The following is a 16245-nucleotide window of genomic DNA, read 5'->3' as shown; positions in this document are numbered from 1 at the left end:
AAACTGAGCAGAAGCACCATGGAATCCAAACCCCACTTTGGATAAAACTTCCTGTTTTACTTTACACATATATTTCATACTGCATTTGCTTAGTGTTTTGTGACTTCTAAAGCATTGTTATTCTTAATCTGTACAACACCCCTTTCGGGTACATAGGGAAATATATTCCTAATCCAGTGTGCTTGCTTCTGTATTATGCAAATTTATCTCTGAATAACCCCCAACCAGACCGTAAGCTTTTGTAAGGCTGGAAGAACATTTTATACTTCTTTGCATCACATCAATGCCTTTAGTAGGAAAAAGTAAATGTGCTTTTGTTGATTTACCCATTGTAAAAATGTGATAGAGGAGAACTCAAACCACCTAGACAGCATGCCAGATTTGGCAAACTCTTTTAGGATTAAGCAAATTCTAAATTTTAAGTACCTCAATTAATCAATTCTCAATGTATGTTTAAAGACGTAAAATCCAGAGAGTTGATATTATTAAACATAAGTCTCTCCATGCCTGGTTAAAATTCAACTTTGTTTCAATTCTTGAATTTGGTCTGTTCCTTGTAATGTCAAGGGTAAAATTATAGAGAAAGCTCCCTGTTATTTACAAATACAAGAAAAAGCAAGAATTGGCTGCCATCTAGTCTCTCCAGGAATTGCTTTATTATGACTTTTTAAAATTTTATAAGAACATATAAATGTATAAAGAGATAGTCAATCTGGAAACAAGCAAAAAACCAATGCTGTTAGTTTTTCTATTATCATCTAGTGTTTTTTAATAGATACAGTTTTTAACTACTTAAAATATTTTGCCACGTTTGAGAGACAGCACAGTGTCAAAGGCCATTGTGTTGGAGTAAAATGACGTGGATCTAGGCCCTATTTGGGATATTAAGCATTTGTCTCTGTCTCAAGGATTCATGATAATTATACTTCTTCACATGATATTTATAAAAGTCAAATGAGATAATCTATATGATTGTACTTCATCAACTGTAAAAGCATTTGTAAACGTTAGCTATTATTACTTGGAAATTTGGAGAAATTATTAAAAAAATGCTTTTCATAGATTTGTCCAGTTACTACTGCCACGTAATAAATTACTCTAAAATTTAATGGTGTAAATCAACCACCATTTTATTTGTCCACACTTCTGTGGTTCAGGAATTTGGAAATAGCCTCACTAGGCAGCTCTTCTTTGGGATCTCTTATGCAGTTGCAATCAGATGCTGGTTGTGGCTTGCAGTCATCTAAAAGCTTGACTGGATGAACTGTACAAGATGTGATTATCCACATGGCCGGGAGTTATGCTGGTAGAAAGCTAGGACTGTGGCTAGAGCTACGGGTAAGAGTTTCTTCTTGTACATTCTCCAGTATAGGGATCTCAGTGTAGTCATTTAATAGATGAAGGCTAAATTCCTCTAGACTGAGGATCCCAAGAGAACCAGATAGAAACCGCATAATCTTTCCTCCCTTAGCCTTTGAAATCACTCAACACCACTTCCCCTGCAACCTAACTGGTTACAAGCAAGTAACTAATATCCAAGGGGTGAAAGGAGAGATTCCCATCTTTTGATGGGAAGGCTATCAATGATATCACAGACACGTTTTAAAACCACCTCTTGTCATTAAGAAATTCATGGTAGACAGAGAAATCAAAGACAGTATGTTTTAGAAAGTGAGTTAGACCACATATCGACCAACTATATTAGGAACATTTTTCTGTTTCTAATTATATTTTGTACCAACATCACTATTTTGGTGGTTTGGTGATAGTCAGGGGAGGTTCCCAATTTTTGCAAAGATCCATCAGACTCTACATGGACATTCCCTATTCTATTATTTGAAAAGTGACCTTTCCCTAAGTATATTTTTTCCCACCTAACAGGATCCACAATATCTTCCTGTAGACCCACATTTTATTAATTTATTTGAACTTTGATGGCTTTTCATCATCAGGAATTCCCTAATCCATAGGCAAATATTCCTAACATTTTAAGAGTTTAATTATCTAGTGACTTGATTCTATTATTAGCATGTATCCCTGTCAGAGGCCAATTATCCCAGTAGATGATTAGGTGTTATCTCAGGCAACCCAGGTGGGGATTTTCCCAGTCTGCTTTGTGGCAGTCCCCCAGGTACCTTACAATCACATCTTCTCCCTCTGGCACACCTATGAGCTGACTTCCAGGTGCAGCTTGCTCTTCCAGAGAAGGATTAGCTTATTTGCATCCATATGTGCTTTGTCATGTAGAAGGACTGGCAGGGAAAATTGCTAGTGATATGATTTCCTGCCCCCAGGTGAAGCCAAACCTCTCACTGTGAAGTCCAGTGGGCATATTTTCAGTAGGTAGCCTGCCAGACAGAAAGCTCCACTGCTGCAATGTTCCCAGCAAAAAAAAAACAAAAGCATGTCTTTCCTGTAAGCGCCTCAAATTTTCCAGAATTGGATTAAGGAAGTTGATGGAACTGATGGTCCTTGGAAGAAAATATGTCAATATGTAGGTTTCATAAAAGACCCAGGAGAATACAGGGAGTATGTCTCCTAGTGACATAAGATCTGGGGAGTCATGTTTTTGTGATGGTGGCTGTTTTAAATCTAGATGGGCATGATCTTGGCTCACTGCAACCACCACTTCCTGGGTTCAAGCAATTCTCGTGCCTCAGCCTCCCAAGTAGCTGGGATTACAGATGTCCACCACCATGCCTGGCTAATTTTTGTATTTTTAGTGGAGAGGGGATTGTACCATGTTGGCCAGGCTAGTCTCAAACTCCTGACCTCAAGTAATCTGCCCATCTCAGCCTCACAAAGTGCTGGGATTACAGGTGTGAGCCACTGTGCCCGGCCTCTAAATCCAGATCCTTCAGTCAGCCCCTTGTTAGAACTTTCCTGACTCTTCCTGTACACAGACATACTCCCTGTATTCTCCTGAGTCTTCTGTGAAACATACGTATTGACATATTTTCTTCCAAGGACCATCAGTTCCATCAACTTCCTTAATCCAATTCTGCAAAATTTGAGGCTCTTACAGAAGGAGGCTCCTTCTCCTGGCAACCATGGTGTCAGCTCTCATGCCATTTCTGAAGACACATATCTACTACCAAAAACTGGCTGGGCAAACTGCCACAATGTCTGGCAAGGAGGGAAAGACTAAGAATGCTGACGCTGTCACAAAACATTGTATAGTGTTGGTATACAAATGGTATACAATCCTACCATTGTGTAGTTGGTTGGTGTAGTATTACCTTACATTGGTTGGTATACTGTTACCTTACATTGATTATCAAAAATGATCATAATGACCACTCTCCAACATTACTTACAAGTCATGGTAAAAGAAAAAGTCAGTTAACATGGCAGAAAGGGTTTGGGGGTTTGGACATTAACACAGTATCTGATTTGATTTCAAATTCCTGTCCTTCCTGGCTGTGAAACCTGGGACAAGTCATGCTACATCTCTAAGCCTTGATGTCCTCAAATATAAACTGGAGATTATATTAAATGATTGATGGAATCACTGTCAACACTTAGTGATGTGGTCCATGTGAGGTACAGTGCTCCGTGGTCAAATGGATGCAGATCAATCAACCAATCACATGATCACATGATTCCTGATTGTGTCAGAGGATGAAGTATGTTTGGAAATGACCACGATTATCTAACTTAGTAGGAACATTAATTGTCACCATAGTTGTTTGAGTTAAATAAAATTTACTGTTTCACATTTTAAACATCATAGCAGTTGATCTGAGAATAATTTTTATTCCTTATGCAATTGGTTGAAATTTAGTTAGGCGAATGGAAATGACACTAGGTATTTCAAGCTGATCAGGAATTAATATACGGAATTATTAAAGTCTTTCAAAATGAATGAAGGGGTCAAGAGAGAAACTGTCTCTAGTAAGTTCAGGAATTTTAAGGCACCTCTGCCAGCAAATCCGTTTGCCTACATCCCTGAAGTTGACGATACAGGGGAGAACATTCTGAAATCTTGGCAAATTGTCAGGTCTGCCATTTGCTAAAACCCTCACTCTGTCCACTATTGCTACATGAGAAGTATTGGCTCTGTTTCTTTTCCACCTTCCAAGTCTCTGTGGAATGCCCCTCACTTAGACCCAAAGGACAAACAAATTGATAAGCATTCTTTGGCAAAACATGTACATGTGAATTAGTTATCAGTTTAAAAGTTTGCAGACTTGGGCATGCTGTATTATAGATATTTCGCTAAAAATTAGAGTCTTCCTTTGCACCACAAGGTTCCTCCTTCAGAAAAATTCAACAGGGAAAGAGCAGACTGAACGTTTTTTAACATAGGTAGATACATTGATTTTTTTATTACGTATTCTTCAAACTATCGCTTTGTAGTTGACAGAGAGCTGCTACCAAAAGCTTTGCTCTGAGTGGGGTGGCTGAGGAAACACAGCGCTCTCACAAAGCAGTATTCTGCTGGCCTTTCTGAAGGATAGATTCTCGGAATCTACAGCTCCTGGGCTTTGCTTTCACTGAAAAAATTGTGAGATAATCAGCTTTGAGCTAACAACTCAAATCCAGCAGGCATATGAGAATGGCATCTCAATCTGTATTGATAGTTTGATACACTGACAATACGGTGCCTTTTAATTTATGAGACAGTGAGAGCAATTCATTAAACAAAATTCTACTGGCCAGGCGCAGTGGCTCACGCCTGTAGTCTCAGCACTTTGGAAGGCTGAGGCGGGAGGATCACCTAAGGTCAAGAGTTTGAGACCATCCTGGCCAACATGGCGAAAACCAGTCTCTACTAAAAATGCAAAAATTAGCCAGACGGGGTGGCGGGCACCTGTAATCCCAGCTACTCGGGAGGCTGAGGCACGAGAATCGCTTGAACCCAGGAGATGGAGGTTGCAGTGAGCTGAGATTGCCCACTGCACTCTAGCCTAGGCGGAAAGAACAAAACTTCATCTCAAAAATTAAAAAATTCTACCACTTTAGGTCGTTTTCCTCTTAGGAAGCACTCTTTGTATATGGGGAACTGGGGTAGGGGCAAGGCATAGAATCTATAGATATTCTCTTTTTGACTTTGATGAATAAGATTTTCTTATTTAACTTGTGCTAACCTCTCAGGGTTAGAAAGGTGAGTCCTTTAAGAAGAGAAACGCTTTGTGAAAAAATCTGTACCCATGTTGGACGAAGCCACCTTCTTTTTCAAGCAGCCCATGGTGTTTATTAAGGCATTCCACTGTGCTCCCCCTTCTGTCTGCTCTTTGAACATAATGTACAATCCGTTATGTTCTCCCAGATTCTCTAAGGAGACTGTCCGTTTCCCCATTTCCTTATGTTCTTTCTGTATGTCTATAACGAATTAACTGTCTCCTTGGATTGTCCTTGAAGGGCAAAAACAAACTTAAGGAAACATGCCTTTGTCACTGGGAAATTGTAGTCCAATATAATTTGGCTAGAAGTAACGATTGTAAATGAAGTTTTGAGCCACTGAAAAGATGTGGAACCATTTCAGATATTTGTCTTTGTGTTAAGACATCTGAACCAGTCTTTAAAGCCCTATTAATCAGCACTTCTTTCCATCCCAGCCCTGACTGTTGACCCCGAGCTGGCAGTGGAAGTTAAGTCCTTATGTGAAAGTGATTTAATGTTACTTCTGCATGGATAAAGGCACAGAATCGTGGATAAAGACAGAAGTGGAAATCTGAAAGCTCCCACAAAGGAGAAGTTAAAATTGCTAAAAATTTTTAGTGCTAGATAATATTGTATGTGTATCTATTTCCAGTCCTGTATAAAATATAGGCAACTGAAGCTCTATAAAGAGTAGATATTATATATGCATTATATATACCCTTTATATGTCATCTATATGTATTTATTGCATACAATATATATCTTATATATCTTCTTTATATAAAATTATCCATAGACTCACATTACTAAAGAAAATAAATTTGAAGCAATAATATTACTCCTATACTTTGGCTTTTCTTTGAGATTTTTTTGAGGCATTTGCCATATAGTTAATGTAATCTATATTTTCTGTATGATAGGTTCAGATTTGGGGCTCATGGGAACTCCAGAAAGTCACACTTATCAAAGGGTATCCATTGGCCTTCAGCGTCCATGAAAGAAGTGACCTAAAGCTAATGGGACAGCTGTGATGCACATAGTGTGTCTGAATGCATGGTAGCAAGAGTGCTGTGGGGGAAGAAAGAGAGAGAAAAGGAACAGCCTTTATTCTCTCCCTCGTCTTGCTTCACAGTATTGTGTTTTTCACCTTCATTCAACTCTCCTAAACTTGTGTACATATTTACTTTTCCTACTGGATTATAATATCCTTGGGGGCAGAGTTAGTTTATCTGTTTTTTCCTGAAAGCACTTTGCAAATGCTCCTTGTACACATTTCAGCCAATAACTCAGGAGCAGAAAGTGACTTTATTATTTGTCATACTTAAGCTGAATGATGAGTATGCTTTGTAAATCGTCATGGTTAGAGGAAAATTCAGAGAATTCGATTACCATGGTACTGTCAGAAACCTGATGTAGTGGGAGTTGAATGATGGCCTGCAAAAAGGTTCGTGTCCAAATTTCCAGAACCTTCTGAATGTGACTCTATTTGGAAAAGGATCTTTACAGATGTAATTAAATGAAGGACTGTTAGATGAAGAGATCATCCTGAATTACCTGGATGGGACCTAAATTCAATGATGTTCCCTTATAAGAGATGCATAAGGGAGATTTATGTGTCAGAGAAAAGAGAAAGAGGCAGTATGATCAAGGAGACAGAGATCAGAGTAATGCAGCCACAAGCCAAAGTCCACCAAGGATGCAGGAGAGGGTATGCAGCAGATTCTTCCCTGGAGCTTCTGGAGGAAGCATCGTCCTTGATTTTGGACATCTGGGCTCTAGACTATACAAGGACAAACTTCTGTGAAATCACCAAATTTGTGTATTTGTAACAGCAGTCCTGGGAAACTAATACATCTTAGTCCTGAAGAAGTCCCCCTAGAGACCACCCACCCTACATCTGTAGAATCTGGGAGGGGAAATGGAGCTGTGGGCTTCCTGGTGTTTCCCTCTCAAATCCTTCTTCACCAACACCACATTAGAGGACCACTGCGCCACACAGGTTCTGGGGATGGGGAAATGTACCCTCATTGAAACCAAGACTTTAGCTGCTGCACTATCCAGAGAACAGCTCAGCCTGAGAGCTGAGGATCAGGGCGGGGAGGTACTCTCTCTCAAAACCTCCTACTTTTTGAACTTTCTGCTAGAACCCTGAATTTGTTATCTTTGGGAATGTTATCCCTATAGGGAGACAAGGTACCCTTACACAACAGAAACTATTTCAAAATAACATCAAAACAAATTTAGGACATTGCAATAGAGGTGGAAGGTATAGTGAAAGAAATATGTGTATGTAACCAGATGTTTCTTGGAGAAAGTAAGCCTTTAGCTGGACTATGAAAGAAAACAGAGGATTTGAGTAAGTGACAATTGGAAAAGTATACATTTTAAATGGCAGTACAGGGGGAAGGATAAGCAGGAGGGACAGAAACTAATATTGCTTGAAGGGAAGAGCAAGAGAACCATGCCGAATGGTAATTAGGGTGTTCGGTTGCCATCAAAAGAATTTGGATTTATTATTCTAGGGATCCTTTGTAGTTTGGTGAGCAAGGTAACAAGGCGACAAGCTTTCAAGGAGTTATCACCAGCAGGGTGGACAGCATTGTAGATCCCCTACCACATTCAAGTCCCCCTCCTCAGCAAATGTTTGCTGACTTATTTAGGCAAGGAGGAGGACCCCTCATCTCAGTGTTCCCTGTGTGTTACTCCAGCCTACAGTGGAGTATCTCTCTATGTGATCTGGATTCCTCCTAAGTCCAAAAGGCCCCCAAGACAGCTGGGCGCAGTGGCTCATGCCTGTAATTCCAGCACTTTGGGAGGCCAAGGCGGGTGGATCACCTGTGGTCAGGAGTTCAAGATCAGCCTGGCCAACATGGCGAAACCCCGTCTCTACTAAAATTACAAAAAAATTAGCCGGGTGTGGTGGCGGGTGCCTGTAATCCCAACTACTAGGGAGGCTGAGGCAGGAGACTCGCTTGAACCTGGGAGGCAGAGATTGCAGTGAGCCGAGATTGCGACACCGCATTCCAGCCTGGGCAACAAGAGTGAAAGTCCGTCAAAAAAAAAAAAAAAAAAGGTCCCCAAGAGAAATGTGTGTCAAGTACAGACAAGTACAGAGCACAGGGTGGGCCTGACTTCTAGTAGGTACTCCAGCACCCCTTCTATTGAACAAATTGAATTTTAGGAGTGACTCCTGTAGAAGATTAAAGACCTGCACTCTAGCCCTCCCAGTTATTGTCTCCTCTTAGCCAGGAGCTGTACAAAAGGGTATTTTAATAATTTTCACACTTGGGCACACTATGGTAATGGTTTCTAACTCGCCTGGCTCTCCTAAGGGGAAGCGTATCTTCCTTGAGTCAATGTAAGGTTGAGGAAATGCATAGATAAAGAGCAGAGACTTGCCCATGTTTGGTGAGGACCTGACTATATTTTTTGACTTGGAAAGTGCTGAGCCTGTGTTTTTGTCTACCTTCTTCTAGGAGAGGGATGGAAGGGAACTTCCTTGAAGTTTTACAGGATTTTACAAAGATTTACAGGAAGAGTTGGTAGGAAACATGCTAATTGCAGTAATTAGCATGTTTGAGACATGGATGAGAGGTTCCTCTTACAGGGGAATGTGTGGGAGTGGGGGTGGGGAAGGGAGGAGAGAAAACCTAACAGTCACCTTGTGTGCAATCTTTGCCTTGTAAACTACTGGCCACAGATGAATGGAGAAGACATTTGTTACGATGGACACATAAAGCACAATCGCTACCTTTAAGGTAGTGGATGAGAGAAAGGAATTGCGTTTAAGCATCTGTGCTCTACGTTGTATTCCCTTGCTTTTATGTATCTTAGCAGTTTGCAGGTACCATCTCCGCAGCCTGGAGAGCTAGCCTTATTTTTTTCCTCTCTTGCCATGGTTACCTCTTCATTCTTATTAATAATTCAAATTCATTGCCTAACAACGGGTTCTCAAATAACAGGATGTATTCAGTGCTCTAGAAAAATAGAGAATAGTTGAAAGATGAGAAAATTTGATGCCAGCAATACCACATTTCACCCATGTCACTGCCCATGCTGGGCATTGATATCTGAGTCTTTCTGCCTTCCTAGTTGGAAACTTTAGGGCATATAAATATTTATTTTAGAGCTGGGCTTACCCCATCCCTATACAGAGTGATTTGAAAAGCAATCTGTCTAAACACATGAGAACTGTGTCTTATCCTGGAAAATCATGTCCTTATAATAGTCCTGTATCTTCTCATTGGAGGCAATCCAGGCTTGATTGTCAGTGTGACAGAAGTGGCTGTACACTTTTCTACCCATTGCCCTTGTCTTGTCCTGGAATGGGAATTAAAAGACCATTGGTTTAAAGTGTCTATTTTCCTTTTAAAAGAAGAGCAGGTTTTCTTTATATGTCTCACAAAATCATACACGCAAAATGGTTCCACAAAATACAAATATCCATATAATGCAGTTAGTAATGTACATTAAGCATAGTACAAATATTGCTACTATAAGCATTCTGATAGCTGTCTTTTAGTGAATATGCATAAGCATTTCAGTTGGTTATATACCTGCAATAAAATTGCTGGGCTAAAGGGTGTGCATATGTTTAGTATAGTAGAAACAAGAAATCACCCAGATGTCTATTAATAGCTGCATAAATAAATATTCATACAGTGGGATATTCTAAAACAGTAAGGATATTTTGTTGTAGAATAGCAAAAATAAATCTACAAAAAGTAGCACTGCATAAATAAAAGCCAGGTAAAAATATACATTAAATAAAATTTTTTAAAACCAGGAGAACTAATGTATAATTTTAGACGTCAAGGAAGTACTTAACTTGAGGTGATGGTAACTAGGAGAAGGCAACTAGTGAACAGGAGAAGGGGTGGCTGGTAAAGTCTCAGATCTTGATCTGAGTTGGGCTAACAGGGGGATGCTCAGTTGTGAAAATTCATCAACCAACAAAGAGGACAAAAAGCAAGATAATTTCACTAAATTATCTTTTAATCAGAGTAACTGCTTAAGAATATTCCCAGATGGGGAGTGAGATCTTTTTCATGCTAAAGTGAAAAGTGTTCATGTTCATGTCTACCAAAAGATTCCAAAGTGTTTAAGAAGAAGTTAAAACAACACTATCTGACAAGTTTGAGAGAGACAAATAACATGCTCTCACAAAAGATAGAAGAAAACAATAATTCATAGTAATCTTGTTAAGACAATAGATAAGGCACACTTCCAGTTTGTAATGACAATTAGGTTTATAGTATATATAATACTTATGGGTATAATAAATATTTGCTATGGAAGGTAAAGTCCATCAAATCGAAGTGAGCGAGATATCAACTTTGTTTTAATCTTAAGAATTTGAGGAAAGGGTAATGAGCAGTTAGACTTGAAGATATGGGAGAAAGATGATAAAATCAAAATAAGCAAACAATAAAATAAATGATAGTACAACATTTTCTAAAATAACTTTCATATATTGTTTTCTGCGGAGACAAAGCAAAACAAAGCAGAATTCAGAGCACCTTCATAGAATATACATTCAAATTTTAAAACTTTAAAATCCAGGTGCAAGGCCATGAACATTTACCAAATGTGGCTTGATAAATGTTATTTATTTTTATTTTTATTTCTTTAATTTTTTTTTTTTTTTTTTAGACAGAGTCTCACTCTGTCTCCCAGGATGGAGTGCAGTGGCGCGATCGCGGTTCTCTGCCACCTCAGCCTCCCGAGTTCAAGTGATTCTTGTCCCTCAGCCACCCAAGTAGCAGGTATTACAGGCATGTGCCACAAAGCCTAGCTAATTTTTTTTTTTTTTTTTTTTTTTTGTGACAGAGTCTCGCTCTCTGTCAGCTAGGCTAGAGTGCAATGGCACGATCTCCGCTCACTGCAACCTCCGCCTCCTGGGCTGAAGCAATTCTCCTGTCTCAGCCTCCTGAGTACCTGGGATTACAGGTATATGCTACCACACCTGGCTAATTTTTGTATTTTTAGTAGAGACAGGGTTTCACCATGTTGGCCAGGCTGGTCTTGAACTCCTGACCTCAGGTAATCCACCCACCTCGACCTCCCAAAGTGCTGGGATTACAGATGTGAGCCACCGTGTCCAGCCTAATTTTTATATTTTCAGTAGAGATAGGGTTTCACCATGTTGGCCAGGCTGGTCTTGAACTCCTGACCTCAAGTGATCCACCTGCCTCTGCCTCCCAAAGTGTTGCGATTACAGGCATAAGCCACTGTGCCCAGCCAATAAATGTTTTAAAACCAAGCAACTGCTGAAATTAAGCAGAGATTTTTAAGAAAAGCCTTTGAGAATTCCCTTTAGATCTCTCAGAACTACAGCAGTCCCCCTAATCCTCAGGGAATACATTCCAAAACCCCCCGTAGATGCCTGAAACCCTGGATAGTACTGAACTCTAAATATACTTCGTTTTTTTCCTATACCTACATACCTATGATAAAGCTTAATTTATAAATTAGGCACAGTAACAGACTAACAATGACTAATGATAAAATACAACAATTATACAATATACTATAATAAAAGTTATGGAATGTGGTCCGTCTCTCTCAAAATAACTAATTGTACTGTACTCACCGTTCTTCTTGTGATCTGTGAATCTGATAACCTGATAACAGAGATGGCCACTAAGTGACTAACAGGCAGAGTGGTGTACGCAGCGTGGACCCACTGGAAACAGAGTGGGACAGCGCAAGATTTCATCGCGCTACTCAGAAGGATGCGCAATCGGAAACTTGCGAACTGTTTATTTTGGAAATTTTCCATTTAGTATTTTCAGACCACAGTTGACTGCAGATAACAAACCATTACAGAAAGCAAACTGTGGATAAGGGGAGGACCCCTGTACCACCTAAGTCTGATCCTTGTTTTCTATTTTCAACATCACAGAAGATCCTTAAAATGCTAATTACATTATGAAAAAAACAAAACAAATGGAGGATTGTCCTGTTTCTTTCTACTCCGAGATTTAGAGCCAGCTACTTTTGAAGGTGCCTAGATTTCTTTTGTGTGTGTGTGTGTGTGTGTGTGTGTGTATTTAGACGGAGTTTTGCTCTTGTTGCCCTGGCTGGAGTGCAATGGTGCGATCTCCACTCACCGCAACCTCCATCTCTCGGGTTCAAGCGATTCTCCTGCTTAGCCTCCCAAGTAGCTGAGATTACAGGCATGAGTCACCACGCCCAGTTAATTTTTTGTATTTTTAGTAGAGACAGCGTTTCTCTGTGTTAGTCAGGCTGGTCTCGAATTCCCGACCTCAGGTGATCTGCCCGCCTCAGCCTCCCAAAGTGCTGGGATTATAGGAGCAAGCCACCGCACCCAGCTGAAGGTGCCTAGATTTCTTTCACTGAAGGAGAACACAAAGGTCACTGGTGCCAGCTACATCCCTGAGATTGTTTCACTTGAATAGTGTTTGGAATGAGGGTCACAACAGGGTTAGCTTGACCTTTTTAAAATCATGGGGTGAGGTTTGCGTTTCTCACTTTAACTCTAACTATACCAACTCTTCTCTTACCTGTTCTAGTATCAGTTTTAAAAATCAATCTCAGCTGGGCATGGTGGCTCACACCTGTAATCCCAGCACTTTGGGAGGCCAAGGCAGGCAGATCACTTGAGGTCAGGAATTCAAGAGCAGCCTGGCCAACATGGTGAAATCCCCTTTTAACAAAAAACACAAAAATTAGCCAGGCGTGCGTGGCAGCGGATGCTTGTAATCCCAGCTACTCGGGAGGCTGAGGCAGGAGAATCGCTTGAATCCAGGAGGCAGAGGTTGCACTGAGCCAAGATCACACCATTGCACTCCAGCCTGGGTGACACAGCAAGACTCCATCTCAAATATATGTGTGTGTGTGTGTGTATGTATGTGTGTGTGTGTGTATGTGTGTGTGTGTGTGTGTGTATATATATATATATAATATTTCCCAGTTTGAGCAACCTTTCCTTTTCTAATCCCATCCTAGAAACAATGATGTTCTGGGCCATATGTTGTCATACCAAATATGCATTTAAAACATGTTGGCCAAAGCATTAGGAAGTATAATTTCTGATTTTTTAATATGTAACTGCCATATGCTTTCTTTTTTGTCCTTCAACTCAAGATGGATGACTTTTGTACCAGATTTTGAATGGCTGTCCTTGTCTGCATGAGTATAGCACCAAAATGCTAAAAAGAAAATACATTTTATTCTTGCCCCAAAGGAAACATTGAGAATTTAAGGGTATACATCACTATTACAGTATTGCAAATAGAGTCTGCATGTACTTAGTGCTCACGATAAAAGAAAAAACAAAGCTAAATTTGAATATCCTGACAAGATCAGTAAGGATGTTTATTTTATTAAAATACAAAGTTATATTAAGAAATACATACATAGAAAATGCACATTACCAAAATCTCTGCACCATTACACATTGAGACATATCTGGTTTGATGGATTTGCATTAAAGAAATAAAATATATTCAAATAGAATTAGACACAACTCAGTTTACATCTTGAAGATGCAGACATGAAAAATAGGTCGGGAAGGTGTGGCTCTCGAAGTCTTAAGACCCCAAAAGGAGGGAGGAGATGGGGTGATGTTTAGAAAGTGTTTTGTGTCAATGATAACAGCTGGAGTCACACTGACAAGTCCTTGACTCTTATCCAGTTATCAGAAAAAGTGTTCAGCCAGAGAACTTACATATGTCTCAGACTTGGTGCCAGCCTGCTGTTTCTTTTGCAGGTGAGGTTTTTAACCACAACTAAAACAGGATATATTAAAGTACATTGACTCACCCAGTTCCTTTTGGCCAGCACTGTCACATGACGGCTAAAGATGAGCCCTGAGCAGGATGGAGATCCCTCTCCAGGAAGCTTTTCTGCATCAGCTTGGGTTGCTACATGTGGTGGGTGGCTGCACAAACTACTCTATTTGTGCCTTACCCACCACTGTCAAGAGCTAGGCCCACCTCAAAAGAGTGAGATAATTGGATGGGGATGAATAATCAAAAGGATATCAGCCAAAAAATTAAAAACAAGTAGAAACCTTCATTCCAGAAATAGATACCTGAAATATGTATATGCTTAGGAACTACTTTATTTCCTACCTTCTCTGATGAGTAATTAAAGACATAAAACTTGTAGGTATTAGAAAACCATGTCATTCAAGAGAGTCCTTTGTGCCCTAAGAAAAAACTAGTCCCCATTCAGAAAGTAATAAATTCAAAATACCACCAGCCCTGCAATGACAGTTAACCATATGCATAAATCCAAAGCGAAGCTTCAGAGTCCCCTGGCTGTCTTCATCAAGAATCAAGCCTTTTTTGAGAATTTAGCATGATAATTCACTCTTTGCTGACTTAATTCTCTTACTGCCTTTTTGAAATGGAAAACGAAAGACCCAGTGCAAGCCAATTGAGTTCTCAAAGAGTGTTCTCAACTGATCTCAGTGCCTGTCTCTGACAGTTAGATTCTTCCTAGACGCAGAGCCAAATCAAGATTAGATACACAGGCTGTTTATTGGGGGAAATTCCTGTGACAGATAAAAAGGAATGGAGTAGAAGAAAGATGGAAGAGCCTCAGATGGTGACGCAGGATGATAGCTGTGAAAGAAAAGAGGGAAGGAAGAATTCCACATTCCACATTCCACAGCCCACTTTTGCAAAAACTTCAACCAGGCCAATGAATTGTCCCTGATCAAAAGCTGCTTGCTAAAGGACTTCTGAGTTAGGCAAAAATGGGCCAATAGTAATAGCCCCCACCATGCTCATTGACTAGAAGCAGCCCAGGAGAAGCATGGTCTCAGCATGAATGCAATGGAAGAACCCAAGTGGTGGCAGCTGGTGCTATCAGTCAACTGTGCTATCAGCGGCGGGTTCTCTTGATGGAGATCTTAGCAGTGCACTTCCACAGCTCCTACATCATCTCAGACATATGCCACAGTGTCATGGGAATTCTGGACCAAATCGTGTTGTATGCTGAGAAATCTCAAACATGACAAGACGTTAATGAAAATTTTGTAAAATATATTAACTGAACCTCTGCTTTCTGAAACAGACTATGCAAAACATAATTTAATATTTGCTAGATTATTCATTGTCTTTGTTTGTGAGATGAATTATTAGAACCGTAGGTAACACAGTAATGTCCTCAGGGACTACTGACGCGTGTCAGCCCTTCTGCTAAATGGTGTAAGTCTAATAACTCTGCTCATAACATTTTTGTCATTTTGTAGTTTAATAATCCGCCCCTCCCCAACTCTCAGATGACCATCTGTTACTGCTTTCCACTATTAAGTGTTCCTACCTCTACAAGTCCCATCTGTTTAGGGTTAATTTTTTTCTTATGGAAAATTATAATTGAACCAAAAAGCAGAAGAAAAAACAATACAAATGAATGGATTCCCACATAACCACGAAACAGCTTTTGCAATTTTCTTTCGTTTGTACTCCAGCCACATACCCCTCCACTAAAATATTCAGAAGAAAATACCCAGACATCATATTAATGATCTTCAATATTTCAGTATGTATTTTTCTCAATATTACATCTTTTTTTAAATAAAACCACAGTATCATTGTTTTAGCCTGTTTTATGCTGCTATGACAGAATATCTGAGACTGGGTAATTTATAATGAACAGAAATGTATTGGCTCATGGTTCTGAGGCTGGGAAGTTCAAGATTGAGGGGCCAGCATCTGGCAAAGGCCTTCATGCTGCGTCATCCCATCCCACAAAAGAGTGGGCGAGAGAGGGCCAAACTCACTTTTATAACAAACCCATTCTCACAGTAATGATTCGACTCCCCCAATAACAACATTAATCCATTCACAAGGGCAGAGCCCTCAGACCTAATCACCACTCAGAGGTCCCACCTCTCAACACTGTTGCACTGGGGATTAAGTCTCCAACATGTGAACTTTGAGGAACACATTCAAACCATAGGAATCATTATCAAAACATCTCTACAAAATTATTTATCACCAAATATCCAAGCAATATTGATATTTCTCCAATTGGTTCTTAAATTTTACATTTGCCTTTTCAACAAAAAGCTGGATCGGATTCATATAAGGCAGTTAATTGACATGTCTCTTAGGTCTCTTTTAATCCATGTTTCTCTTCAATCCCTTTCTGTCTGGTTTTGTT

The sequence above is a fragment of the Chlorocebus sabaeus genome, chromosome 5, assembly GCF_047675955.1.
Source record: "Chlorocebus sabaeus isolate Y175 chromosome 5, mChlSab1.0.hap1, whole genome shotgun sequence".
Lineage (NCBI taxonomy): Eukaryota > Metazoa > Chordata > Mammalia > Primates > Cercopithecidae > Chlorocebus > Chlorocebus sabaeus.
This window is presented reverse-complemented; position numbering follows the sequence as displayed.